The sequence below is a fragment of the Macrotis lagotis genome, chromosome 4, assembly GCF_037893015.1.
Source record: "Macrotis lagotis isolate mMagLag1 chromosome 4, bilby.v1.9.chrom.fasta, whole genome shotgun sequence".
In the NCBI taxonomy this organism is placed as follows: Eukaryota; Metazoa; Chordata; class Mammalia; order Peramelemorphia; family Peramelidae; genus Macrotis; species Macrotis lagotis.
Window position 1 is genome coordinate 255,467,673 of NC_133661.1, and position 27,813 is coordinate 255,495,485.

The following is a 27,813-nucleotide window of genomic DNA, read 5'->3' on the forward strand; positions in this document are numbered from 1 at the left end:
TTTTTTAATTTTTGCAAGGCAATGGGATTAAGTGACTTGCCCAAGGTCACACAGGTAGGTAATTATTAAGTGTCTAAGGTCGGATTTGAACTCAGGTCCTCTTGACTCCACAGCCAGTAAACTATCCACTGTGCTACCTAGCTGCCCATTGTATTTCATTAATGAAGAAGACCATGACCTCAGAGAGGCAATGCCATGACAAGTATTTGAATTGGATTTGAGTGAGGGGTTGCTGTGCTAAGTCACCAGCCTCACTTTCTACTCCTGAGTCAATTGGATCCAGTGGCCAGATATGAATCAGGATGACTGGAGATAGCCCTGGATGTGAGGCAATCTGGGTTAAGTGACCTGCCCAAGATCATACAGTTAAGTAAATGTCTGAGGCTGGATTCAAACTTCCATCCTCCTGACTTCAAGGCCAGTGCTCTATTCCCCTGTATCACCTAACTGCCCTAGTACAACACTGCACAATAATGATAAATATGGGCATTCTTGCTTTACCCTAATAAGATTAGGTTATTGGGAAGGTGTCTAGTTTAGTCCCATTACAGATAAAGTTTTCAGATGGTTTTAGATAGATAATACTTATCATTTTAAGGAAAACTCCATTTCTCCAATATTTTCTGGTGGTTTTTTTTTTTTTTTTAGGTTTTTTGGCAAGGCAAATGGGGTTAAGTGGCTTGCCCAAGGCCACACAGCTGGGTAATTATTAAGTGTCTGAGACCAGATTTGAACCCAGGTACTCCTGACTCCAGGGCTGGTGCTTTATACACTGTGCCACCTAGCCGCCCCTTTCTGGTGTTTTTTTTTTTTAAAAAAACAGGAATAAGTGTTGTATTTTCTCAAAAGTTTTCTCCTGCATCTATTGAGATAATCATGTTTCCATTAGTTTTGTTATTGACATGGTCAAATTTACTGATAGTTTTCCTAATATTTAACCAGTCCTGCATTCCTGGTAGAAATCTCATCTGGCTATGATGCTTGTTATTTAAATCTCTTTGCTAGTAATTTGGTTAAAATTTTTGTACCAGTATTCATTAGGGAAATTAGTCTATAGTTTCATTCTCTGTCTTTGTTCTACCTGGTTTAGAAATCAGCAGAACATTTGTATTGTTAAAGGAATTTTGTAGAACTCCTTCTTGCATATTTTCACAAGTGGTTTATATAATGTAATAAATATATAATATGATATAATTAGAGTATATACAATATTAATAACCAATAATAATATATAATATTAAATATATAATCACAATAAAATTAATAATACAATTTAATTGATCTTTAAATGTTTGTTAGAATTCACTTGTGAAGCTATCTGGTCTTAGAGATTTTTACTTAAGGAGTTCATTGATAACTCAAATTCTTTTTCTAAGATAGGGTTTTTAAGTATTTTAAGTATTCAATTTCCTCTTCTGTTAATTTTATTCTTTCTTGTCGTCACATGGAGTCATTAGCTTCCATTTGCTCAATTTTAATTTTTAAGGAATTATTTCCTTCAGTTAGTTTTTATACATCCTTTTCTGCTTGAATAATTCTACTTTCTATGGAGTTAATTTCTTTAGTGAATTTTTGTACTTCTTTTCATATTTTTGGTGCTTCTTTTATCAAGTTGTTGGCTCTTTTTTCATGATTCTTTTGTATTATTCTCATTTCTCTTCTCAGTTTTTCTTCTACCTCTCTCATTAGATTTTTAAAATCTGTTTTGAGCTCTTCTAAGGAATTCTTTTGGACCTTGAGACTAATTCATATTTTCTTTGAGGTTTCACATATAAGTCTTTTGATACTGTTGTACTTTTCTGAGTTTGTGTTTTGATCTTCCTTGTCATCATAGTAACCTTCTATGATCATGTTTTCTTTGTTTCTTTTTCTTTTGCTCATTTTCCCAGGCTCTTTAATGACTTTTTAAGTTTGGATCTGCTTCTGGAGTGCAGGGGACTTTGTTCCAAGGTTCTTGCACCAAGGGTCCAGTGTCCTGGCAACTGGTCTGCTGCGCTTGGGGCTCAAGGCCTCAACACTGGTCTGTTTTGCTGCTGGTCTGCTCTGTCAGGACTGAGAACCTCCCATTGGCTTGTTGGAGTGTGTGATCTACTGCTGGTTTGCCCAGATGCCTTCTGCACTCTCCTGTGTTCCCCTTAACTTGAGTGAAACAGATATTTCCTACTGACCTTCCAAGTTGTCTTGGGCTGAAAAATTGTTTCACCTTACCATTTTGTTTGTTCTGCTGCTCCAGAATTTATTTTATAATTGAAGATGAATTTGAAAGAGTTCAGGTGAATTCCTGCCTTATTCCACCATCTTGGTTCCACCCCTGTCTTTTTTTGCCTTTTTTGACTCTAACTCTTTTTTACATAGTCTTTAGTTTAGTCAAATAATTTTTTCTTGTTCCATCTCTCATCTCTATGGCTCTATACTTTCTGTCCTTCATGCCTGGCAAGTTCTTTTTCTTACCACCATCTCTTAGAATATCAACTTTTTTCCTATGCTTTTCCTCTGACTTAAATTCATATTCTTTGGTACCTAAAAGGTGACTGCTATTACAAGTTCTAGAGTTAATCGTGTGGGACTATACTCTTAAAAGTTTAGCTTAACTCCCCCCCCCCATATGGTTCTCATAAATAATCAACCAGTTGTTGCAACTAGTTATTCACAAAGGCATTTACTGTAGTGGCATAGTAAAAACATAACTACATTAATATTTTCTTATAAATCTGGGATGTACTTTATCTCACAATGTTAGTGAGGGGCACTCATTTAAAAATAAATATGAGGCTAAGGCAACTCACAACTTCATGACTTCAGCACCTGAAGTGGTTTATTTCCTTATCTAGTTTATTCTGCAGCCCAGCTTTCTTGAGTTAATAACATGCTATTTTCTCTGGTGCCAAGAATCATCCTCACTGAAACTGCTTCCTCTCTCAAGTAGCAAACTCTCTGCATCTTCTTATATCTAAAATGAATGTCTGCTCAATCAACTCAGTTTCAAAATCTCTTAAACTGACTCTTCAGCTGCTGGATTGGGTATCTTCTTGTACTTCATTATAGGGAAGCATGTTAGAATGTCCTTTATACTATTCTTTTATACTTTATTGTGGGTTGTAGTGAAGTTTCTTTACAACTCTTTTATATCTTCAAAATTCAACTCAGATACTATCTCTTGCATGAAATCTTTCCTGATCCCCTGATAGTTGCTGATATTGTTCAGTCATTTTCAGTTATGTCCAAAGCTTTGTGTCTCTGAGTTATTCTTGGCAAAGTTATTGGAGTGGTTGGCCAATCCCTTCTCCAAATCATTTTACAGATGAGGAAACTGAGGCAAATAGGGTTAAGTGGCTTTCTCAGGGTCACACAGCTAGAGTCTGAGGCCAGATTGGAAGAAAGATGAATCCTCCTGATTCCAGACCCAGCACTCTATCCCCTGACTTAATTGCCTTTAGGTCCTCTGAGTTGAAGTCCTAGTTTTGGTTTCAGCTTGTTGTCTGATTGGGGGTCAAGTTATCTGATTCTCTACAGTTTTAGTAACCCATCTCTAAAGCTGGAATAATCATGCTCATCACTGACTATCATGTACCAAAGACTAGGCTCCAGTGATGAAGCCTTTTATGCAAATGAACTTCATTGTTATTCTGATTTGTCTATTCAATCTAACAAAAATCAACATTTCTAACTGAAAAAAAAAAGAAAAAGAAAAATCCAGATGCACATCAGAGTGTTTTCGATAGTCTAGTAAAACTCCCAAATTTTCCCTTACTTTCTCCTCTGCTTTGTCTACTGAATAATGTGACTAATTTTGTCTGGTTGCAGCATGATTGTGCCATGGTTACATACAGAATGATTGAAGTATAAGTTACCAAAGAGTCACTGCACAGCTTTGGATTATATAAATGAGGTTTGGGGCAGAAGAGAGTTTTAGGGATTGTCTTGGAAAATATCATAATGTTCTGCACAAGAAGTGTAAATAATTCCATACTTTCTACTCACTATTAAATTCTGGCTGAAGAATACTAAAAGATGATTGTCCATCTGAAATAGCAAATGAGAGCCTATGGACTAGAACTTTAATGACACATGGCACATTCAGGGGTAATGGAGGTCCAACTAGTTGCATTTCCTCCTCTCATTAACTAATTCTATGTTCTATGAAGATCATATTTGTAAGCCTATTATTAATGATAAGTTATTAGAGAACAGTATGTCAAGGTTCAAATACCAAGATAATAATTCATGCACTTCAATCAATTTGTTGTTGTTCATTTTTTTCAGTCATATCTTACTCTATGTAACCCCATTTAGGGTTTTCTTGATCCTGGAATGGTTACCCATTTCCTTCCCAGTTCAAATTACAGATAAGGACACTGAGGCAAACAGGGTTAAAAATGACTGGCCCAGGATCATATAGCTAAGGTCAGATTTGAATTCTTGAAGATGAGTCTTCCTGAATTCAGGTTTAGCGCTCTATTTGCCATACTATTCAGCTGCCCTCTGTCAATAGGATAGCCCATGAAATTAATCTCTTTCTGCATTATAATGATTTTTCTATACTTTGATGGAGCTATGATTTTACTGAAGTAGGTGCTCTTCACAATGGTGCAAATCATAATATAGCTATACCTCTTCATTTAGATTTGTACACATCTCCTCCTAAATCCTCTCACAGTGGAATCTAGCCAGCTGGAGGCTTTCCTCTTTATATTTCATGACTTGATGTATGAATGCTCCACTTCCCCTTTCTTTTTAAAAAATATTTATTTATTTCTGGCAATAGGGTCAAGAATGACTTGCTCAAGGTCACACAGCTAGGCAATTATTATTAAGTGTTTGAGGTTAGATTTGAACTTAGGTCCTCCTGACTTCAGGGCCAGTAGTCTATCCACTGTGTCACTTAGCTGCCCCCCACCTCCCCTTTCCAATCATACTTCTCACTGATTACTTGCTTCTTCTATCTAATACTTCATATGATTTAGCCAGTGTGCCTCTTCATTGCCCTTTGGATGGTCTGAATGTTTAATTCTTCAGAGACTGTGTTATCTAATGATGATGATGATGATGATGTATATATATATCAGTCATAGTTAGATGAATAGATGGAAGATAGATGGACTGATAGATGATAGAAAATACAAGATGATTATAGATGTTAACCATGTACATAGAAAACAAATAAGTAGATAATTAGAAGATAGTTAAATCGATAGATCTTAGAAAGGTGAGGTCCAGAACTGAGTCCAGAACTGAAGCGCAAGAGGACATTAACCTGGTTTATATTTGGGAAACCAGAAAATGTTTTCAATGATTCCAAAACCATTAATGCATAGTTCAATATCCTCAATTAAATTCAGTGAATACATATTAAGTATTATTTACATAGAACAGAACTCCTGTTCTATGAATATACAGTACAAAGCACTGTACTTAAAATCATTATTTTTCTAGTAAAATCATATGACTGAAAAAACACTGTGATATCAAAAGAAAATAAATTATAAGTAAACCAAAGGAAAATGGGAAGATATATAAACTTTGTAAATTGTAGCATTTTATAAATGTAACCCTGCTTTCTAAGACTCCCAGGATGATCAGAAAAGTTTTTTATAGAAATTTATTCAAGTTAGGAAATATGTGTACAAATACATTTTCCAAAGTACATAGGTTTCCATTTTCTTTGCTCTTAGTGAGAGACCAGCACCCAAAGTTTGGGAATATTTGGAGCTTGGAGAGGGAAAAAAAGCTGTTTCCTCACATCCTGTTGTTCAGTCACAAGTAAAGAAATGTAGAAAAAGAACTGAGGTCACTGTGAAACTGGGACAGAATGGAACAAATCGAGCAGATACAAGATGAAGAGCAGATCAAAGTAAACCAGCAACTGCCATTTTAAGAAAATCAGACAGAATTCCAGTCCAGGTTCTTCTTTCCAGTATTCTCAGGATTGTTTGTTGAGGAAGTACATTAACTAAATTTAGAAATGCCTAATTTTTAGTTTTTCCATCATATAAATAAGTAACATTCTTTTCTTAACTGTTAGATGATCTGTAAAGCAAACCTTATCCTAAAGATTTGCAGTTTCTAAGGATTTCAGTTAAGACATCTGGGTTCATGCATCTACAACACAAGTAATATAAAATTTCTCAAAAGCAATTTTTTTCAGATTTCACATATGAATTCCAACAATGGTCTGAATTATAATGAAAATATACCAGAAAATCCAACTGTTAAGCCATAATATTAAAACAAAACAAAAATTCTTGTTTTTTTTCTCTGGTGAGTTTTTGCAGTACCAGGGCATTCAGAGTGCTGAGTGCTCTTCATTGAGTCCCTAAAAATGTGACATTCCAAATATACTCCAGACATCATCTCACAATGTATTATTCTCTGTAAGTCCACATTGTTGGGTTGAGTCTTTTGTTTGTGTGTATGTGGGGGGGTGAGGACAGGGTAAAATCAAAGAAAGGGGTGACACTGACTCTGATCAGGATCAAGGTACCCTGTGCTGTTTTTATGTGGTGTCACAATGGTCTGTGAAATATCTTTTTACAGTCTCACTGTGAATTACTAAAAATGTTTATTTTTTATTTCAATAATGAATAGGAAAAATCTTTTCCATTTTTATCAAATACCAAAATTATTTTGATGATAACTACTTTGTAGTATGGTTTGAGATCTGATCCTGCTATAAGCTCCCCTCCTATTTTTTTCAATTAGATCTTTTGCAATCTTTTCTCTTTGGTTTCAGATGAATATTGTTATTTTTTTATAATTCCATAAAGTAAGGAAACACTGCTAGATGGACTAGTATAGCTAATATGTTATATGAATATGTTATTAAGCTATTACTATATTTCAAATTAGATTAGCCCAGTCCATTTTAAGCAATTCTTTTCTAATTAAGTCATTCTTTATTACTGTAAAGAATGTTTTGTAATTGAATTCATGATTCCTCTGCCTGTCTCAAGCAGATATTTTTTATTTATGATATGATACAATATAATATAAAATATTTTATTTATAATTTTCATTATAATCTTGAGAAAGGGAAAAAAAATGCTATCCAGCACATATTGTTGAGGCAAGGAAGTAGTTGAACAATCCGTCTCCAGGAAATCTTTAAATTTGATGGTGATGCTTCCCACAAATGAGTCCAATATGATAATATGAAAAATAAAATCAAAGAGAGGAATTTATAATCTGAGCCATCATTCCTTTAGACTGTCCTGATAGATTGTCTATCTATTCATCCATCTGTATACATATATGTATATATACATGTATGTACTTGTCTATTTATTTTCACAAATCCAAAAGCCACAGACAGAAGGGAGATTAAAGGGACAGAACTGCTAGTGTGAGTTTACCTGGGCACAAATCAGTTTTAGATTGAGCATTTATGTTCTATACTTGAAAACTGAATATTGCAAACTGTGTAGGAAGAGTAATATATATTGGTAGCCTGAAAAAGGTATAAAGAGTCATTAAATTTGAATTCTCATTCCATTTTAAAGACTTGTTTGACCTTGAATAAATCCTATAATGTATTTAGACCCTGTTGTATTATCTGTAAAGCAAGGTAACTATAATTGGAACATAGGAGAAGCATTTACTCACACTAATTCAAACAGGGTCTGATTTGAAGGAAATGGAACTGCTAATTTAGAAAAACAAAACAAAACAACCTTGCCCAAACACACTGAGGTTTAAGTATGAGGAATACTGAATCTTTTATTTTCTCTCAAGTTTAATATGCATGTTCTTATATAAGCAAGCTATATAAGGAAGGAAGAAAAGAGATAATTTCTAAATGGGTTTCTGAGAGGAAACACATACATGATGAAATATAAAGTAAAAAAAATTAAATGTGAGATTTTAAATGCAAGACAGGAAACATCTTTATTAAAAGTATGAAGAGCAGGTAAAATTAGTAGGAGAGAATGACAGGGATCAGGGTTACCAAGCAACCAGCCTCCAGAAAAGAGTAATGAAAGGAGAATGGGGGGGGAATCATCCAATCATCATACAGCCTGGGCAATTAGGTGTCTGAGCAGGAGATGAAGTGAGCATGTTACCACTGTATGGAGGGTTAGGAAACCCAATCCAACAAGTCAGCAGAGAAAGGACTGAGAGATTAGGTCTATTGATTACAGAGACATTCTTAACACCTCAAAGAATTGCATACTCAAAAAACCATTAACAACACCTGGAGGTTTTCACACAGATAGAATAAACCAAAAGAAAAAAGAAAAGCACAGTTTTATTCCCTTTCTCCCTTCTTGCCTCTCTCTTTCTTCCACTTTCCCTTCTCAGATACCACTGCTGATGACTTGATTTCTTGTTAATTATGGAATAGAAGTTTGATATATCTATTTCATTTTTTTATTCCCAGTAAATTATCTTTTGTGAATTTTTAAATATATAAATTCATTCATCAATAACTATTTATTGAGAAGCAAATATGAGAGAGGCAACATGTTAAAGTGAATTTACTATTTGACTTGGCAGTAGGAAGACCAGGAATCAAATCTTATCCTTGAGATTTATTAATTGTGATATTATGAGAAATATATTTGCCCCCTTAGAGGCTCATGTTTCCTTTTCTGTAAAAACAAAATCAGTTTATACCTCACAGGGTTGGAGTGAGGATCAAATGAAATAATATATGTATAATGTTCTTAATAAATGTAGATTTTTTAATGTGCAAAACACTGAGGCAGTTAGTGTTTGGAAATAAAAGAAACACTTGACCTTAAACAGCTTAAAAATATGATCAGACTTATACATGTGAACCTTCTGAAAAATTATCTAAGGGAAATAAGTGCCAAAGGAGTGGTAACCTGAACAACAAGTGGAACTGGAGTTGTTATAAAGAGAATGAGAATTGGTTATCATCATCCCCACTGAGGAAAGAGGATTAAGCTATTTCTTGTGAGATTTAGGAAAGACTTAAATTTAATTTCCTAATGGTAGGACCTATTAGACACAGGAATTAGTTTTTAAGTGAGTCTATGGATGCTCTTTCTCTGGAAGCCCTTAACATTTTTGTTTCTCATCTGACTGAAATGCTGGAGGGTCCAAGGTGTAGACCTGTTAGGACACTCCCAGAAGACTCCCACTTTTGATATGTGCATACAAGCATACCTTTCACATTTACATATACATGTGTGTATGTACATACATACATTCATACAAATCTATATTATCAGAGAAATGTGAATCTTGGCTATTCTTTCAAGGAAGGCAGAACTTGACTGTTCTTTGTGGTAATTGTAGCTATCTCTAGATAGATATAATAGGAGTCTTCTGGAAGAATTCATAGACTTAAAAACCAATTCCTGTGTCTAATAGAAATTAAATAATTTATAAGTTTATAGCTATATATGTACAATTACACACACATGCATACACACATATAAAAGGTATCAGAGAAACACATACATGTCTATAGACATGTAAATAAATATATTCATATATATAAATATTGGAACATATAGGAATAATTATTATTATTGTCCATGGAGTCCAATTCTTAAAGGCATGCTTAGAGGACCACTGATGCAATTTGTGGAAGAGGCTGGAGGATCTTCCCTGCAGGAAATCATAACAAAGTATAAAGGAAATGCCTTGGAGAAATTTAGAACATGTAAAAACATCTCAAAATTGGTTCTGTTCTTCTTACCATGTGTTTTGGAGGAACCTTTTGAATGGACTGGTGGTACATTCACAAGGCTCTAGCTAAGTAGAACCTCTCTTTCTGAGTTTGACCTCTTTTCTTGGTGAGACTTCTTTAGGGCTGATGGTACACAATGAAAGACAATGCTGGATGAAGAAATGCCTTGGTACATTTTTTAATTGCCTCAGCATTTGTTATTGCATTTTAGGTGCAAGTATAGAAAATAAATGCTCAATCTAAAACTGGATGATGCAATATTGAGAGATTCAGAAGATTAGGAAAGCAAGCAATTTGAAGTCCAAACCAGATTTTGCAGCCAGTCTAGCTTTGAGGCTCCGAGGAGAAAACTTCAGGATCCAGCTCAATGGTAACTGAGATAGAATCCATCAGGCAGAAATGCCACATTTGGACATAAACTTGGTTGGATCCATGTTATATAAAAACTGCATTGTCGGGGAATCTAGGTGGTGCAGTGGATAGAGCACCGGCCCTGGAGTCAGGAGTACCTGAGTTCAAATCCAGCCTCAGACACTTAATTACCTAGCTGTGTGGCCTTGAGCAAGCCACTTAACCCTGCCTTATAAAAACCTAAAAAAACAAACAAAAAAACAAAACAAAACTGCATTGTCTCAACAGATTGAAGTGGGTTCAGAGGAGAATATGTCCTCTGAGATCCTGCAGGGAAAAAAAAGATTATACTCCTATTTTTTTCTATAAGTAAGTATATATTCTATTGTAAAAAAATTATTTTAATTGATTAAATGGAATTGAAGTGCTAATAATTGATGGTTAACAGTGTAGAGGAATATACCCAGAATAGTTATTCAGCTGATAGCAGTAGAAAAAAGACACCTCCAATCTTTTGGTGAACTATAGCCAGCTTTATTCTGGAAGAGTAACCACATTATTTAAGAAACCAGTCCAGATTTATAAGAATGACAGCCCAATATGGTCAAAGAATATTAATAGGTAGTTCTCAAAGGATAAAAATCCAAGTTATCAGCAGCCTTATGAAAAAAATGTTCCAAATCACAAAAAAATAGAAAAATAAAAATTAAGATAATTTAGAGATTTCACTTCCCAGGTATCGGTTAGCAAAATGCCAAGAAAGAAAAATTAGAGCAGGTAGAATCAAGATGGCAGAGAGAAACCAGGAACTTCCTTAAGTTCTTCTGGGTTTCCCTCAGAAACAACATTAATCAAGCCTGTAAATGGATTCTAGAGGGGCAGAATCCAGAAAAAAACAGAGTGGAGTATTTTCCAGCAAGTCTGTCTTAGGTAGAAGGGGAGTGTGACTAGAAGTGGAGAACTGAAACCAGAGGGGAGGGGGTGCAGAAGAGAACAGTTGAAGTAGGTCCCTGGGGACCCAATTCAGCAGGCCAATTGGAAGGGCTCTAACACATATCCCCCAGATGCCCTGTTCAGTCAACATGCCTGGGCTGGATGGCCTGGCACAGTAAGCCAGCCGCCAGTATTCTCAATGCAGAAAGTCTGTTTCTGGACAGAAAAATAAGAATTATTAGAAGGGCTACAGGAAGATAGATCCCTGGTACACTACTGGCAGAGCAGTGAATTGCTTAAGCCATTTGCTACTATCATTAAACTGTGCATATTCTTTAACCCAAAAATACCAGTACTAGGTTTATATCCAATAAAAGTAAAAAATGTGCAAATGTACAAAAATATTTTTAGCAGCATTTTTTGTTGCAACAATGAACTGGAAATAAAATTTGTTTTGCTTGCCTATGCATATTTTTTATAATTTTTTTAATATCTTTCCTCAATTAGGGCAGATGAGAGGGAAAGAAAATATATTTTTATTAATCAAAATGAACAATTTCAGTATAATGTTAATGTTCAATTAAATATTATTTAGTAGCAAAAAACCCCAAACAAAGCAAAACCCAATTCCAACAATTTAGAAACAAAGACAGGGCCCATCAGTTAGAGAATATTGCACAAATACAAGGTCATTATTTTATAAGAAATGGTAAAAAGAATTCAGGATTCAGAGAATCTTGGAAAAACTCATAGGAACTGATATACGGTGAATTGAATAGAACCAGGAAGACAATTTATACAATTGCAATAAAATTATTAAAAATCAAACCAACAAACAAACAACTTGGAATAACTTGAGAATTCAATCAATATAATGACCAACAATGACTTCAATAAAGCATGACAAAGGATTGTTGAACTTAAGGTACAGAATGAGACTACATTTTAGACATAGTAAATATGTGTTTTTGTTCTATTCATACTGATTTGTCACAAGGATTGTCTTATTTTTTTTCCTTTGGAGGATAGGGCCTGGGGAGAAAAGAATTAGCCAAATCAAAAAAGCACCATGCGTTTTTTCAAATGCACATTAAAGGAGGAAATTCAGAAGGAATCATAAACAGCATGACAAATCTGAAAGTAAAATGTTAAAATATATATGTGTAGTTATATACATACATTCACACAGCTACATATATGTATTGCCATATGGGTGTGATATCTATACAATATACATCTCTATCTATAGGGGACATGAGTTGTCAGGGCATGCATGTAAATAGGTAACACTCACCTCCAATTGTCCAAAGTTGCTGTTGTCTTGAATGATATCACCAATATAGCAATACAGGGCTATCCTTTGGCCTGTTACTTATTGTTCTCAAAGTCTCTGTTGCTCAAGCACATGCTCATCTTCAGTATGTTGCTTTGCCATAAGTAAAGGTTCTATCAGATATTGATTAGATGGCTGTATTTTCTGCCAGAGGATCGTTGCTCTATTGATTCACTGTGGCTTCAAGCTTTGCCTGGGTTTAATGGTTGGCTAATCTCTTTGTCAAGGGATAAAAACTGTTGGCATTTGTATACTCCATGCCTAACTACTTGTTGATTTATTGATAGTTTTATGGCTTTTTGCAGATACTTCATAAAATGGAAAAACTCTTCCATGGGATCAGCACAAAGTCTCCTTTCAGGTTCCAAATTGTTCTCTGAGTCTTGACTTTTGCTACACAATCTAGAGAGGAAGAGGAGAATGAGAGCATAAGTTGTTTCTTCCTTTACAGTCAAGAGTAGGTGGGACTTCCTGACACAGGGACTCCCTATCACTGTCTCCAGACAAGAGACTAATAAAGGGATTGTTTCAGGATTCTAAAGAACAAATCCTTCAGAACTGAGGCAGGTGTGTGGTTGGCAAAGTCCAGAGAACACAGCTCAGTTCCATGCATGTTTCAGTGACAAAGCATATCATAGAATCTCTATTACATGATGTTCCAAAATGTTCTTGGAAAAAAATTGATTCCTTTCAAAGAGTCAATTTTAATTTATGGAGAATGTATAATAGTTCACATCACTGAAATAAAGATAATTCAAAATTCTTTTATCGTGCATCTTTAAGTATAGAATGGATGCAAGTGTGATTGGAGACAATTTATCTCAAATGAATTTTTTTCTTTATCAATTATCTTCAAAAAATCAAGTTAGCCTTTGGATTCCATGAACATTTAAGAAGACCTAACACTTTTAAATTCTAGAAGAGTTCCTGCCGAACTGCCCACCTCCCAATTTATGGTAGTGTCAATGAAACTGAGATTTACAGTACACTGTATAATGTCCGGTCTACATTTACTCCTTTTCACAATGTATGCAAGGATATATTTGCTATTTAAGATTTTTGCAACTTTAAGTTTCATGTCCCTCTGTGAATACAAGCAAACTGATATTATTTGCTAGACAAAAATACCATGTGTACACATCTATATGCAGTTATATTGGTAACTTGCAGCTTTGTACTCCCTAACACTGAGATCCTGAAGTTCTTCCCTCCCCTTGTTGGTCATCATTTGTATAAAGAATCAAGGTTTTATTGTGATTCACCAAAGTTCATTCATCAAGGATATTTTTTATAAGATAAAGAAAACTTCATAGTGTACTTTGATTACATTCTATCTCACCTACTTTATTATCTCCTAGTAATTTGCCTTACAATTTTAAAATGAGGAAGATCTCTCTCCCTGCTTACTACAAATTACAATAATACTCATCTAAGCTGAAATGGATCTCAGAATCAGAGATGAAGAGTTAAAAGGGGCCTCAGGCCATCCAATCCAATCCCTCTTATTTTACAGATAAGTAAAATGTGGCCCAGGAAGGTTAAGTGATTTGTCCAAGGTCATAAAACTAATAAATGTCAGAGACAGAATCTGAACCTTGATCTTTCAATCTTTCAACTCCTGGAGCAGTTTCTTTCTTTCTTTCTTTCTTTCTTTCTTTCTTTCTTTCTTTCTTTCTTTCTTTCTTTCTTTCTTTCTTTCTCTCTCTTTCTTTCTTTCTTTCTTTCTTTCTTTCTCTCTCTCTCTCTCTCTCTCTCTCTCTCTCTCTTCTTTCTTTGAAAATGATTGTGTTTATTCATTTTCTAGAATAACATAGTATCTAGGACTGCAAATATCAGAACCAAGATAAAATATTCTCTACCTTGGTTAAAGTCTAGCTGTATTACTGTGCTTAGTTCTAAGTGCCACATTTTAGGAAAGATACATATAAGTTGTTGAGGTATCTCAATAGCATAGTAGGTAGGATATTAAGTTTGGAATTAGGAAAATTCATCTTCCTGAGTTCGAACCTAGCCTCAGACACTCACCAGTTATACAACCTTGGGCAAGTCACTCAGCCCTGCTTGCTCCACCTCTTCATCTGTAGAAAGTGTTGGAGAAGGAAATGGCAAAGCTCACTAATATTCACACCAAGAAAATCCAAAATGGGACACAAGAGTAGTTTCTTAAAGTATACTAGTCCCTATAAAGAAGAGATTTCTCTATATTAAGCTAAAATAGACATATTTACCCAGAATCTCTAAGAATTAGGAAAATGAAATACCACTTACCTGCACCAGAAATGGGACACATTCTGTATAAAAAGAGAAATCTCATTGAGCTATGTTGGATGCTGGCACCCATCTGGAGTGCTGCCAGGCATCAATAGTTCTGATACTTTATTCAATGCTAATACTCAATCTTTGGTGCTGAAAAAACCAACAGGAACCATTAGGAATTAGCTTCCCTCCCTTCCCCCCAAAGCCCTCAAAATAACTGTAACACATTTGTATAAAAGGAAGCAGGGAGCAAAAACACTATTCCTTGTCCTTAAATTATGCCTTTAAAACTTAGCAGAAATGTAATTCCTACTAAAGAAAATAAACCAATGCAAACATGATTAGAAGGAACCCAGAAAGCTGGGAAACCATTTTCACAGGTAGTGCTTCTGATAAAGGACTCATTTCTAAAATATACAGAGAACTGAGTCAAATTTATAAGAATATAAGTCATTCCCCAACTGAAATATGGTCAAAGGATATGAACAGGCACTTTTCAGATGAAGAAATTCAAGTCATATGAAAAAAAATCTCTAAATCATAATTGATTAGAGAAATGCCAATTAAACAATTCTGTGAACTGAGCCAACCACTCTGGAAAGCAATTTGAAACTATATCCAAAGGGCAAATAATCTGTGTATACTCTTTGATACAGCAATTTCACTCCTAAGTCTGTATCCCAAAGAAATCATAAAAAAGATAAAGACCTATATGTACAAATATATTTATAGCAGCTCTTTTTGAAATGGCAAAGAACTGGAAATTGAAGGAATATCTATTCGTTGAGGAATGGCTGAGCAAATTGTGGCATATAAATGTGATGGCATACTATTCCATAAGAAATCATGACCTGGTGGACTTCAGAAAAGCCTGGAAAGATTTGCCTGAACTGATGTTTAGTGAAGTAAGCAGAACCAACATTGTACAGATTAACAGCAACATTGTGTGATGATCCAACTATGATGGATTTAACTCTGGGTAGCTCAGTGATCAAACCCAATTCTAAAAGACATATGTGGTGGAACACTATTGTTCTACTAGAAACCAGGAGGGATGGGAATTCAGGGAAGCCTGAAGACATTTGCATGAACTGATGCTGAGGGAGATGAGCAGAACCAGAAAAACACTGTACACCGTAACAAGCAACATGGGGGTGATATTCCACCTTGATGGACTTGCTTGTTTCATCAGTGCAACAACCAGGGACAATTTTGGGTTGTCTGCAATGGAGAATACCATCTGTATCTAGATAAAGAGCTGTGGAGTCTGAACAAATTTCAAGGACTATTCCCTTTAATTTAGAAAAAAAAGATATCTTATTGTCTGATCTTGTTATCTGTTATACTTTTTGTTTCTTCCTCAAGGATGTGATTTCTCTCTCACCACACTCAGTTTGGTTCAAATGTACAACATGGAAACAAAATAAAGACTGACAGATTGCTTTCTGTGGGAGTGGGGTGGAGGAGAGAAGTAAGATTGGGAGACAAATTGTAAAACTCAAAACACAAATAAAATCTTTAAAAATTAAAAAAAATTAAAAAAGTAAATGCCGTACGTGGAAAATGCCATCCACATCCAGGAAAAAAAAAAAACATGGAATCTGAATGCAGACAAAAACATACTATTTTCACTTTTTTAAAACTTGTTTTATGGGTTTTTTCCCTTTCTCGTGTTTTTTCCCTTTTAGTTCTGATTCTTCTTTCACAACATGACTAATATAGAAATATGTTAAATATGACTGTACATTTATAAACTTATATCAGATTACTCACCAACATAGGGAGGGGGTAGGGAAGGGAGGGAGATAGGAAAAATGTGGAAATCAAAATCTTGCAAAAAAGATGAATGTTGAAAACTATCTTTGCATGTAACTGGAAAAATAAAATAACATTAAAAAAAGAAATATGTTGCTATAAAGGGATAACTAAACTATATTTATTCATTCTCTAAAGATTAATTTTCCCTTTATCTAAGTTCCTGCTTCTATTTCTGATAAAATATATCTCTTTGTAGTGGAAGATGCATCTCATGAAGCATGTTCTGAATTCATCTGATGACTTCTGGGACATGAGTCAGTGCTGTATTACTTAAGCTTTGAGAGGATGAAGCAATCCCCTTAGTGATCACCAAACAGGAATAGCCACTGAGTCAGTTCATCATAAAAAGGAAATGACTCCACCCTTTGTCTCTATCTCTCTTTCTTCCTTCAACTCTTTGATATTAAATATCTTTTACATCCTGGTTTTCTAGTGAGGGGAAGAGAAGGGTTTGCCCTTTCTCATCCCAGTAGTACTAAGGCAAACTTCAACCTGGGACCCTGGCTTCCTGTTCAGTTATGAAATCTTTGTTAAAGCAGAGGTGACAGCAGTCCTCTGATGGACATTTAAGGCCTTGGTAAAAATTTTGTGAATTAGATCTAGAAATTGGGAATTCCTCAATCAGAGTTGCTTGGCAGCAAGAAGACTTTCTGCAGTGTAAAAGAAAGCCACCAATAGGATGAGTTCCATCTCTGCCTTGATTTATCAGGACACCTATAACTGGAGAGTATTGTTTAGACAATTTAGAGCTGAGGGAAAATGTGAAATTTCTACTTAGAAGTCCCACAATCTGCTTTCATGTTTTAATATTTTAACTCTCAATCTCCTGGAAGATTTACCCATAGTTATTAGTGATTACTGCTGCTTTTTAAAGTCTTTGTCATTGTGTGCTTGTCAGTCTTGTGTGGAGGAAATAAAGAGCTGTTTTATACCTGATTTACATTGCATATAGAGCATCTCAGGAGACCTTAGACACTGAGCCAAAATACATGTTTAAAAAGGTTCCCCTGGTGGTGAAGTTCCCTGCCTTGGGGGATTTAAGGTGGAATGTGAGAAAAGGAGTTTTATCTATTAGCGATAACTAGACCCTAATTCTGAATTTAGTCCATAAATGCCTATATCTAGGACCCATTAATAAAGAAAAGTACCAAGTGCCTCAGCTTCTCTGCACCAAGTCACAGTTGTGTCATCTGTTAAAAATAAGTCAATAAATACTTATTATTCAGCTATTAGGTGCCAGGAATTGTACAACACATTGAAAATACAAAAAAAGTCAAAAGACCTGCTCTCAAAAAGCTCACATTCCAATGGAGGAGACAACATGTAGATAACTCAGCACAAACAAACAAACAAACAAAAAAATATATATATATATATATATTGAGGATAGAGATAATTAACATAAAGAAATCACTAGCATTAAGAAGGAGGGTTGAAAAAGAGTTCTTGTAGAAGGTGGGGTTTTAGCTAGGCCCTGAAGGAAGACAGGGAATCCAGGAGAGATAAGCTTCTGGTTTGGGAGGACAGACAGTGGGAAAGCCTGGAGTCTTTGTATGAGAAACAGCAAGGAGACCAGTGTCAATTCATCACAGAGAATATAGATGTATAACTTGGGTTAGATGGAGGGGAATAAATCGTATTAAGACTGAAAAGATAGGAGGGGGCCAGATTATAAAGGGCTTTGAATACCAAATAGAAGATTTTAAAATTTGATTCTGAAGGTGATAAGGAGTCATTGGAGTTTCCTGAATGGAGAGGAGGGTAAGTAATATAGTCAGACCTATGCTTTGGGAAGATCTACTTGACAGCTGAGTGGAAGATAGACTGGAGTGGACAGAGAAATGGTGCAGAGAAACCAACTCCTAGGTGATTGCCATAGTCCAAACATGAGATGATGAGATTCTCTATCAAAAGAGAGAAGGGGACATAGAGGCAGTAGAAAAGCAGCCAGGAGACAGGAAAAGATGGAAGACAAGAGGAAAAAGGGATGGCATGAGATGACTTTGTGCTTGTAGAGAGTTGACCTTGGCAAGAAGAGTCATTCCTTCAAATGATCGTGGTGAAATAGAAGAGAGTGGCAGAAGGCTTCTGAGAGATATGGAATATAGAGAAGGGAAGAATTTGGAGCTCTTGATAAATGGCTTCAATTTTTTTCAGCAAAACATGAGGCAAAGTTCTCAGCTGTGAGAGTGGGGTAAGGTGGAGAGTCAGAGAAGGACTGAGGAGGATTGAAAAGATGTGGAAAAGGCACTGTGGTGAGCAGGATAGGGAGTCAATTAGGGAGATGTGAAAGTATTAATTGCCTTGTCACAGTGAGGGTCCAGTTGAGATTATGTAACCTAAATTTATAGTTGAGTTCCCTTCAGTTTTAAGAACATGTAAGTAGCAGCAATGACTGAGGATGGTGGGAGTAATCCAAGGCTGAGTCATAACAGAGCAAGATAAAGGATCAAGGGGTGAAAGGGGATGAGAGGAATGCAGTGAAGAGTGAACCTGGTTCACCAAGGGGTCCAGTTGGGAGAAGAGTGTTGCCACTCCATGGTAAATAAAGAGCTCAGGGGCGAAGGCTTGACATGTTGTGGTGAAAAATGAAGAACAGGGTGTGGGAATTCAAGGCAGAGAGAAGTATTATTGTTAAATATGCATCATCTGTTACTTATTATTTAGGATTTCTTGTACTTGTAAATTTTATTCTATAATTGTTCCTTACAAATGCCAACATGCTCTGTACCTTGCATTAATTGTCCTTACTTTTAAAGAGAAGAAAAAAATTGGCAGATTGCTTTGGCTAATTTTCATTCTAGTTTCTGATTAAGTTTTTACTGTAATTAAGTGACCTACAATAGTAAATTGTTTTGTTTTGTTTTGTTTTGTTTTGTTACCTCAGTGGTAAGCATATTTTTAGATCAGAGCCTTGTCTTCTGTTATAGATTACCACTCTCCTCAAAGGCAAATTCTGAATTTGCATCTAATTGAAGCAAGTTACCAAATAGTATTTTGTAATCAGAATCAACAAGAGAATTCAAGGACAGTATTGAAATAAAACTCAGAAATAGTTTGCCACAAATAAAAATCTCCCAAAGTTGCACAAAAACCTAACAATTTGATATATTTTGGAAGAATCTTTGAAGTTTAAAAAATCCTACTGAAGGGGATGAAATAGGTGATTCAACATGTGTAAGTGAATTGTCCTAACCTGATCTCTCTATATTTTAAAAGCAGCAGATTTTAAATCTAATGTGGTGGGTCTTCTTTACTTTCAGATCTGAGAAAGGAGGTAAGTACAATAGCTTCAAGTATAACTCTAAAACTACTATGGATCCTAAGTGATGTCTACCCCAAGCATGTGAAGGCCCCCTTCAATCCTACCCCCAAACCCCATCATGGAATGATTCAATTACTGATGCTTAGAAGTGCTTAGAGCTTGGTCAGACATCAAAGCTGCCAAGGACATCCACCCATCCTTGAGCCACCACCAGTTATCCTGACTTTTTGTCTTGTCACTTTTGTCTTGTTTTTAACTTTAATGATTCTAGAAGAGAGAGTGAAGCTGACAACTTTACAGCTTTGCCTCATTTAAACCCAATTCACCAGCAAGTCAGGCTGTCACCCCATGATGTCATTGATTCACTTTGAAAATGAAGGACAAAAAATAATTGCATCCTAGAGAGAAAATATTGAGGGTTCACCTTAAGTGATCAGAGGGGATTCATTTTGCAAAATTAGGATGGGCATTGCACATGAACAATCCAGTGTGCTGGAACTAATCTGAATTCAAGAACTGAGAATTGATATTTCCCAGCACAATGTAAACTCTTAAGTTAGGAACTGGTTTCTTTTGCCACCTCTTTTTATGACAAGGGCAATGTTTTACACCAGGAGTGGGTAAAACTCCAAGATGAAGAGTCAGGAAGATCTGAATTAAAATACCTCCTCAGTCTAACCAGCTGTCACCCTGAGCAAGTCACTTAAATTCCTTCAGTCTCAGTTCCCTCATTTGGAAAATGGTCATAATAATGGCACCTACTTCATAATGTTGTGAGGATCAAATGAGATTAAATATGTATTTACAAATTTTTAAGTACTGTGTAAATGTTACTTGTTTAATAAATGTTTTTTTAAAAATTTTTAAAGATTTTATTTTGAGTTTTACAATTTTTTCCCCCTAATTTTACTTCCCTCCCCCCCACCCCCCATAGAAAGCAATTTGTTAGTCTTTACATTGTTTCCATGGTATACATTGATCTAAATTGAATGTGATAAGAGAGAAATCATATCCTTAAGGAAGAAACATAAAGTATAAGAGCAGCATCAGACAATAAGATATCAGTTTGGTTTTTTTTCTAAATTAAATGTAATTTGGGGGGCTAGGTGGCACAGTGGATAAAGCACCGGCCCTGGAGTCAGGAGTACCTGGGTTCAAATCTGATCTCAGACACTTAATAATTACCTAGCTGTGTGGCCTTGGGCAAGCCACTTAATCCCATTTGCCTTGCAAAAACCTAAAAATAAATAAAATAAATAAGTAACTAAAGTAATTAATTAATTAAATGTAATAGTCCTTGGTCTTTTTTTTAAACTCCACATTCTTTCTTTGGATACAGAAGGTATTCTCCATTGCAGATAGCCCCAAATTGTCCCTGATTATTGCACTGATGGAATGAGCAAGTCCATCAAGGTTGATCATCACCCCCATGTTGTTGTTAGGGTGTACAATGTTTTTCTGGTTCTGCTCATCTCGCTCAGCATCAGTTCATGCAAATCCCTGCAGGCTTCCCTGAATTCCCATCCCTCCTGGTTTCTAATAGAACAATAGTGTTCCATGACATACATATACTACAGTTTGCTAAGCCATTCCCCAATTGAAGGACATTTACTTGATTTCCAATTCTTTGCCACCACAAACAGGGCTGCTATGAATATTTTTGTACAAGTGATTTTTTTTTTTTACCCTTTTTCATCATCTCTTAAGGGTACAAGACCCAGTAGTGGTATTGATGGATCATTTTTGTGCCCTTTGGGCATAGTTCCAAATTTCTCTCCAGAAAGGTTGGATGAGTTCACAGATTTCCCAGATTTCCCACAATCCTTCCAGCAATGATCATTATCCTTTCTGGTCATGTTGGTCAGTCTGAGAGGTGTGAGGTGGTACCTGAGAGAAGCTTTAATTTGCATTTCTCTAATAAGTAATGATTTAGAGCAATTTTTCATATGACTATGGATTGCTTTGATCTCCTCATCTGTAAATTGCCTTTGTTTTTGTTTGTTCGTTTGTTTTTGCAAGGCAAATGGGATTAAGTAACTTGTCCAAGGCCACACAGCTAGGTAATTATTAAGTGCCTGAGGTCAAATTTGAATTCAGGTACTCCTGACTCCAGGGCTTGTACTCTATCCACTGCACCACCTAGTTGCCTTTGCATATCCTTTGACCATTTGTCAATTGGGGAATGGCTTTTTTTTTAAATGACTCAGTTCTTTGTATATTTTGGAAATGAGTCCTTTGTCAGAAACATTAATTGTAAAGTTTGTTTCCCAGTTTACTACATTTCTTTTGCTCTTGGTTACAGTGGTTTTGTCTGTGCAAAAGCTTTTTAATTTAATGTAATCAAAATCATCTAGTTTGTTTTTAGTGATGTTCTCCATCTCTTCCTTAATCATAAACTGCTTCCCTTTCCATAGATCTGACAGGTAAACTAGTCTTTGATCTAGTTTACTTATAATATTGTTTTTTATGTCTAGATCCTGTATCAGTTTTGATCTTATCTTGGTATAGGGTGTGAGGTGTTGTTCTAATCTAAATTTCTTCCATACTAACTTCTAATTTTCCCAACAGTTTTTATCAAAGAGTTTTTATCCCAATAGCTGGATTCTTTGGGTTTATCAAACAGCAGATTACTATAATCAATTCCTGCTATTGCACCTAGTCTATTCCACTGGTCCACCACTCTATTTCTTAGCCAATACCAGACAGTTTTGATGACTGATGCTTTATAATATAATTTTAGATCAGGTAGGGCTATGCCATCTTCTTTTGCACTTTTTTTTCATTAAATCTCTGGAAATTCTTGACTTTTTATTTATCCATATGAATTTACTTATACCTTTTTCTGACTCATTAAAGTAGTTTTTTTTTTGGAATTTTGATAGGTAGGGCACTAAAACAGGCAGTTTAGTTTTGGTAGAATTGTCATTTTTTTTTAAGGTTTTTTTGCAAGGCAAATGGGATTAAGTGGCTTGCCCAAGGCCACACAGCTAGGTGATTATTAAGTGTCTGAGACCAGATTTGAACCCAGGTACTCCTGACTCCAGGGCTAGTGCTTTATCCACTGTGCCACCTAGCCGCCCAGAATTGTCATTTTTATTATATTTGCTCTACCTATCCATGAGTAGTTGATGTTTGCCCAGTGATTTAAATCTGATTTAATTTGTGTGAGGAGTGTTTTATAATTGTTTTCAAAAAGTTTCTGAGTCTGCCTTGGCAAATAGACTCCCAGGTATTTTATTTGATAAATGTTTCTTGATTAAAGTATTTCACTAATCTGGCCTCCATCTACCTTTCCAGCATTATATACTAATATCCTTCACATAGTTTTTGGTCAGCACCTAGCCTTCTTGCTGCTCCTCATACACAACATTCTATTTCTGTATCTGTGTCATGAACCCTCTATTTGGCCTATCTAGAATTTATTCTTTCCTCAGTACCATCTCTTACTAGCCCTAGTTTTCTTCTGCAGTGTTTTTTGGCTCACTATCCTAGGAGCCAAGCTGGCTGCACCTTTACCTCAGAGTCCTGGGAATGGCCCAGAGGGCTTGGGATTGACATAAATCTCATTCTGATATATTTCGTTTCACCACCAGTCATAGCATGCCAGGCCCATCTAACCAAGTGCCATTTGCTTTAAGGATATAGAAAGAGTTATATAGAGAATGTATGCTACCAACATGTTCCCTAGGATCAGAGTTAATCTAGTTTCTCCCCAGCATTGATATCACCAAGTTCACAGTCAAATTTAACAACACTACCAGATTTGTCTCCCTTTAACTATCACTGGGCTACATCTTAAAGGTTGCTCCTTCAATACTGAGATAGCTGCAAATGCCAAAATGAACTCAAAGGGATACAGAGGAGGGAAGATGGCCTTGTTCTCCTGTCCTTTTGAAACTTAAAATCATTCATTGCCTCCAATCTCTTTCACTTAAAAGACCAGAATGGACTTCCAGTTCATATGACCAAAGAAATAGTCATATCCTCAGATCTCACATCCTCTCAAATCTCTCCAAAATAGAAATTATACACAATAAAGTTAATTGATCAATCTCCATACCTTTGTGCTCTAAGACAACCCATATCAGGTGCAAATCTGATGAGCTAACAGTAGAGAAGGTTATAAATACTGAGTTAAATAATGGAGGTCTGTCACCATGAGCCACATATTGTTCTAGTATGGGAAAAGCCAAAGTCACTCTTTTTGCAGTATTGTCTTTTTTTCCTCTCACTGGTACTCTGACTGCAGGAAAAATCAGCTGAAATCAAAGGCTAAAGCTCTTATAGTCTAGTGACTTGTAGATGTACCCTGGTATCTTTTAGATGTGTTGTTCTAGTTAGACATTTAATCCAAAAGACTCCTATTTATCATTTGTAAGAAAAGTAGAATGATTGCATAATATCTGTGTATGTTTCAAAGTCTCTCCAAAGCACTCCCATTATACAGCATCATGACTCTTCAGAAGTAGACTTTGCAGCCTCTTCCCAGTAGGGAATTGCATCAGCAAGTATTCTGTGAATAATCCCAAGGACTAGATGCAGGGTCCAGTCAAAAGCTCTTCAAAGCTCTGCTAATGCTGTATTTCCTACATAATCTCTTTTTCTGATACACTTAAGTGCTAGTGCCTTCCCTCAAAATTCACCTTACCATATATTTTGTAAATGCTTCTATTTATATGTCTCTTCCCTCCTAATACAATGTGAATTCCTTGAGGACAGAGAGACTGCTTTATTATTTGGTTTGTATTAAATTGAGTTGGCAATGGGAAACCATTTTGGGCAATGGGAAGAATGTTTTAAACATGAGTGGAGAGCTTTAGGACAAATTTTCCAGAATTGGAAAATTCTCTACTCTCCACAAAGTAGGTATGTGTTCTGGGTTCAATCCCAAATGCAATTCCAGCACAATGGATTGTTCATATGCAATGCCCATCCTAACTTTGCAAAATGAATCCCCTCTAATCAAAATAGCAGGATATAGATTAGATTAGAAGTGAAAAGACTGGAGACAGAGCTATTGCTTGAAAATTCAATGTTTTGTGATTTTGTCAATATAAGTAGGAGACAATCTATTGATGCAAATTACAACTTCTTTACACTTATAAGATAAACTTTGTGAATGATTATTGTCAAAATAGTATCATTTCTGGGTGGCTAGATGGCGCAGTGGATAGAGCACTGGTCCTGGAGTCAGGAGTACTCGAGTTCAAATTTCGGCCTCAGACACTTAATAATTACCTAGCTGTGTGGTCTCGGGCAAGCCACTTAACCCCATTGCCTTACAAAACCTAAAAAAAAAAAATAGTATCATTCTCTAGTCATCCAGGAATCCTCACAAGGCTGATTCCCTAGACATATATTTAACACCTTTGATAGGACCAGCATGGCATTTTGGAATGCAGTCTGAATTTGGGTTCAAATTCTGCTTCTTTCCGTTGCTACTTGTGCAACATTGTGGAACTCAACAGGGCTCAGTTTCCATATCTACCTTTCCTCATTAGCTTCCAGAACTTCTTTTCTATTGGTATAACCTTCAAGAAATCAGAGTCAATTTCCTATTATAATGAGGTATCAAAGTTTTAATGGAAAGCTTTGATATAAAAATATGCTATTCTCAATTTTTGAAAGTGATATTCTTACTACATTGGGCCAAGTATAGATTACAATCTTGATAAATAATAGTCTATATGTTGAAATTGTTTAGGGGTGGCTAGGTGGCGTAGTGGATAAAGCACCGGCCTTGGAGTCAGGAGTACCTGGGTTCAAATCCGGTCTCAGACACTTAATAATTACTTAGCTGTGTGGCCTTGGGCAAGACACTTAACCCCATTTGCCTTGCAAAAAACTAAAAAAGAAAAAAAGAAATTGTTTAGTGACTTCTGACTTCTTAATCTTATATAATATATTTCTGAAGTTAAAAAAATTATCCACATATAAAACTGTAGTGACAAAGAACTTATTTATTCTCAGAGAGGTTTAAATGCTTTAAAATGGAGTTCTTGCCTAAATTCTTTGAGGGCCTTAGAGAAAAGGTGTTTGAGAAGTGCTAGTCTGAAGTATTTTTAGACCATGGTAGGATTAGTTTCACAAAAAAACTGAAATAATTTACTAAATATACATAGGTTTAAAATATGCCAAATACTGATAGTTATATTATGGGCAAAATGTCATGAATTTGTTCAGTTTTCATGATATTTAGAAGATAACAGTATAATTCTAGTACAGAAAGATCACTCAGCTGAACTCTAAGATGCTTTGGTCCTCAACCTATTTTACTAGTAACCATTGAAGTTTGTGAGCTAAGTATTGTGCTGAGGAATAGAGAAATTAAGGTCACCTTTCTCATACTCATTGACTCATTAAAAAAACACCTATGGAATGATTTTACTTATGAATCAAATATAGTATTTTTTTCTAAAATAGGATAGTAAAATAGATAATTAATAATAATATGAATCAGGTAGAGGATAGGCAATTCATAAACATAAAAGAATCCTAAAGTATTATAAACAGAATGATTGGAGAAGAATGCAGTAACAACTTGACAATTGCTACTTACTATCAAGCTAGAAAGATAATATTTAAACTCCATTAGGAAATAGAACAGTTTGCAGGACTGCTAATTAGCCATTGTCAGAAGGAACTATCATCTCTATAGAAGAAGCTGTGACCACTAGCCAGCTCCTCACTGGAATCTAAGTCTTCCAGTACATAAAAGCTCCCAAGTAATTATCATGGAATACTCAGTTTTCTAAGACTAGATAACCTAAAAGATGATCATGTGCTCATGGTAATTGCTCCTTTCCCCACCTCTCTCTTGAAAGAGCTCAAAACAACTCTCTAGTCAGAAGTAGAAAAGGAAGACAGAAATAGCAATAACTACTTTTGTTTAAACACTGAGTGATCAGCTCTGCCAGATCAGGAGTCAGCTATGGTAGTCTTAATCATCTGTCATTGCAAGTTCCTGCTTCATGCATGGTTTGAAAGCAAGCCTCCAATGTTCCTACATTGTCAAGCAGAAGCAGGCAAAGAGGCTTATACTCTTTATGACCAATGTTGTATAGTGTTTATTCAATTTGCTAGTTGTATGGTTGGCCAAAATCACTTGTAAAATTCTACACCCAGAGATCTCTTGGATTCTGATTGAAACTTTAACTGTTTCCTGGCATAGGTTTATTTTTCCTTCCTTCTTTTACTAATAATAGCATGCAGCATTTGGGGGACTGAAAGATTCATGGACCAGAGTCAGTATGAAGTAACTAAATCTCAGTCTTCATTTTAAGTCCATTTGGTTTGAAAATTGCTGGAAAAAATATCAGAAAAAATAGCTGCTATTCTTTATACAAAATGGGTATGTGTTTTGAGTTCAATGTAATACAATAGGAAGCTATTGTATATACTAGAATCTTATTTACATATTCAAGAAGCAGGAAACATTGTTTTGCTTAAGGATTTTTCACTTAATATATAGTTATATACTTAGAAAATAACAATTAGCACTTAAATGTGGACAAAGTAAGGACAAATTAGCCTAACATTCAGAGCAAGTCAGTTGAACTTTAGTGATTTTAAAAAATAAAAATATAAATATATAAAAAGCAGTGTAATATATAGTATTCTTTATAACTTATCTAAAAAGCTTAATATTTCTTAAAATTAATATGTTCTTATATATATAATATTATACCAATTGAACTATAAAGATAAATTTAACTATACATCAATGATATAAGAAGTTACAAGGATTAAAGGGGGGAATGATAAATATTCAGATTTAGATTCTAAAAAAAAATTAATCCCTAGGGCTTTGAAAATTGATAAATACACACTTAGCTAAATTTTTACCCTCTGCAAGATGCCTTTTTCCTGTCCTCTTTAATGCTGGTGCTTCTTTGCAAGATTACCTCCAAGTTATACTGTATATATTTTGTCAATAAAAAGTTCTTTGCGTGTTTTCTTTCTATTATAATATTACTTCCTTAAGGATAGGAACTGTTTTTACATTTTCTGGATTTCCAGCACCTAGCATTGTACCTGGCTCATAATAAGAGTTTAATAAATACTATCAAAGTAAGTGTTCAGTGTGAACTCTGAAAAATTAAATAATACAAGAGTTCATAGAGATTATGGTAAAAAAGCTTTACATCAACTGACAACTCTAAAAAAATAAAATAAAATACCAAGGAGTTTTGGTATTATAAG

The 27,813-nt window shown here is 35.3% G+C and overlaps 1 long non-coding RNA gene across 2 annotated transcripts in view; it reads right to left on the reverse strand.

The window, feature by feature from the left end:
- LOC141520377 (uncharacterized) overlaps nt 1–27,813 on the reverse strand; it is a 137,936-nt gene that overhangs the window by 64,939 nt on the left and 45,184 nt on the right. Inside the window, exons 1-2 of one of the 2 annotated variants that reach the window (XR_012477603.1) lie at nt 14,541–14,624; nt 12,234–12,674 (exon numbers count right to left, since the gene is read on the reverse strand). This is a non-coding gene — a long non-coding RNA (uncharacterized LOC141520377). Of the gene's footprint in view, nt 1–12,233; nt 12,675–14,540; nt 14,625–27,813 lie in introns of those variants that run through there. The other variant, XR_012477604.1, reaches the window with a different exon arrangement.